The sequence below is a fragment of the Gavialis gangeticus genome, unplaced genomic scaffold (genome assembly GCF_001723915.1).
Source record: "Gavialis gangeticus isolate Ggan-Ray unplaced genomic scaffold, GavGan_comp1, whole genome shotgun sequence".
Lineage (NCBI taxonomy): Eukaryota > Metazoa > Chordata > Crocodylia > Gavialidae > Gavialis > Gavialis gangeticus.
The window spans coordinates 148,691,094-148,693,908 of record NW_017729025.1 but is presented as its reverse complement, the minus strand read 5'-3'; the positions used below and the strand labels follow the sequence as shown (position 1 = coordinate 148,693,908).

The 2,815-nt window shown below is 49.3% G+C and overlaps 1 protein-coding gene across 1 annotated transcript in view; it reads right to left on the bottom strand.

Moving 5' to 3' along the window:
• The window catches only part of DUSP8 (dual specificity phosphatase 8), a 138,512-nt gene that overhangs the window by 24,475 nt on the left and 111,222 nt on the right, over positions 1 to 2,815 (bottom strand). The window lies entirely within an intron of this gene.

The following is a 2,815-nucleotide window of genomic DNA, read 5'->3' as shown; positions in this document are numbered from 1 at the left end:
AAAAAAAGCCACCTCCCTCCTTCCTCTCTCTCACAAACTCCCCCCCCCCAAAAGGAGCCTAAAAGCCCCCCTAAATTCCAGATTGCAGGAAAAATGAAAAGGGGGTGAAGGAGAGGGGAAGAGCTTTTAAAACCCTTCCCCAGCACAGCTGCCTGCTTCTTGCCTCTCCTCTCCCTCTCTGTGTGTGTGCAGCTCCGGCTCCAGCGAGCCTGAATGAGCTCAGCACATGAGCAAGAGCCCTGCTGATCCACCAAGGAGCAGTCATAGCTAACGGGTCAGGCATGCAACCGCATTCCTTACTCAGCACACAGACACGCAGTTTAACTCATGGGCTACACGACTGACATATGCCTCGCTGAGCTGCTTAAAGGGGCAACAGCCTATTTTTCCCCTCCCATCAACCCTGTTCCCTCTCAAACAATTGCTGCCTGGATGGTGATGCAAGACAGACAGGTCCCTCAAGCTACAAGGTGCTGCAGGCAACAAGACCTTTGCTACACTTGCACCAAGCACAGTGTGCTTAGAGTAGCTGAAGCTTGAGCAATGGTTTGAAGGTAGAAAGTGCCATACTGTCTATCTAATGGAGTGGTTCTCAACCTTTTTACTCAGGCACCCCTCAGAGAATGCCAGCTCTTACTTCTCATTTGTTTTTTTGGCTACAGAAGAATATTTGAGCAATCCTTCTGTTGCAAAGAACTGAGAAAGACTATACCAGATCAGAAAGTTTTTAACACTGTGGATTCCTGGTTGACATCACTGGGTTTATCTTGTGAAACAGTGATAACATCATGCAGCACCCCACAGCACTTTCAAAAGAATCTCAAGGCACCCCAGGGTGCCACGACACCCCGGCTGAGATTCACTGCACTAATGCAATGATCAGGCATTCATCACCATGGCACCTAAGCACCAATGCAAGTGCTAAGAAAGCTGCTATTACTTTGGGCTGCAAGAAACCTTTCTTCTGCCCCAAGTGCTCTCCACAGTCAAAAGCAGCAAGAAAATCTCCTGGTTGTCTGTTTAATGAGTTGGCTTTCTGCTTGAGTGTTAGCAAATAAAAACAAGCAGGAGTTATGCCTGGTACAGAGGAAAACAAGTTCTTGTAATTAGCCATGCTGATTTTATCACAACCCCTCCATAGCCTGATGCTGGCATGACCCTATGTTCAGACTTCCCTTGGAAGTCCTAAGGAACAGACTGCAGCTTCAAGCCCACAGGCAGAGGTCCAGGAGGGAGCTTACGGTCACTGAAAGTCCTGAAGTGCTCAGGGAACCTGTCTAGTTGCACAGGGGACCCAGTCCTGAGAGCCCATCAGCTGCCACTAAAGCTAATGAGTCCAATTTTATGTTGTCTGCAATGTGTAGTCAGTGCAAATGACATCCCATGGTGAAAGGCAATAGGAAATCCTGCCCAGAGGATTCAGCCTTGAAGTTCACCTTTGACAAAGGAGGTGGGTTTTTGCAGGACAGATGGGCCTCAAGGCAGCAATGGAGAAAGAAATGGAAATGGGCCTTTTCCTTGTTGTCCTGCAGGGAAGTATATGGGACAAGGGCTGGTTATGGCAGGATGGGCTAAATGTCTGCGAGAAGTCTTTTTTGTACAGTACGTTTCAAGGGGCAAGGATTCCTGACAGGAAAGATGGCCTGGGGCACTAAGCTTAGGACTTGGGGAAACCTGAATTCAAGTCCCTGCTCTGCAACAGACTTCTACAACTGGAAAGTCCTGACTGCAAGAAAAAAGGCACAGGAACAGATTCCAGAGACATCTGTAGGCTGGGTAGCTGCAGTCCATAATTCTTCCACATTCCCATTTCTTTAGATCCTAAAATACTACAGTGAGACACGTTAGTGTTGGACTGAGAATACTGCAAGACCCTAGAGTGCTCACTTCAGTCCCGCGACAATATAATGGCAGTTGGCCTCGCCCAGCTGACCTGCAAACATCCCTCCACCTGATGGACGTTAAAGCTAGGGCTGAGGGGGCAAACCAGGTCACATTATCACATGGTTCTTTCTACGGTACTCTATGGCCCCCATCGCCCTAAAACCTACAAACCTCACAGTCTGTAACGCATGCATTCATTCTCACAACACCTCTGAGAAGCAGAGAAGTGAAATTATGTCCATTTTACAAATGGCAAACATGAGGCAGAGAGAGAGAACTGCATCAGATCACACAAGCCTGTGGCAGAGAAGGGACTTGAATTCAATCCCTCAAGTGTAAGGCCAGGACCCTAACCTCCCCTATCGTTCTTGTTTTCTATACCAAGACTGGAGATGGACCATCCACAAAGACTCTGATGAGGGTCATTTCTGGTGGTATTTTCCAGCGATACCGTCACTCATTCACAAGGTCCTGCACAGAGACCACAGAAGTCACGTGAACTACAATTTACTAGGGCTGTGCAAAGCTTTGGGTGGCGATTCGATTCAGAGGAGATTCGGTCCAATTTGGTGGCCAAATCGCTGAATCCAAACTGAATCAGGGGACCAATTAAAGGTCTGAATTGATTCAAAGCTCTCCAAAACTTCAGAAAAGAGTTGGACAGCTTTGATGATTTGGGCAGTCCCCAGTGGCTGCAGCAGGGAGCTGCCGCTGACTCTGAGCTAGTAAGCAGGGGGTGGCGGAGGGGTACTGGGGGAGTGGGGAGGGGACCATGGGTAGACCCCTGCCAGCTCCCCCAACACCCCCCGCTCCCCCATGCCTGCCTGCCCCAGCTCAGTACTTTAAAAAAAACAAACCCCAGTGCTCACTGGATCCCCGCTGCCCCTCACTGCATCGGGGGCTCTGCACAAGCCCCTTGATCCCCCTTCCC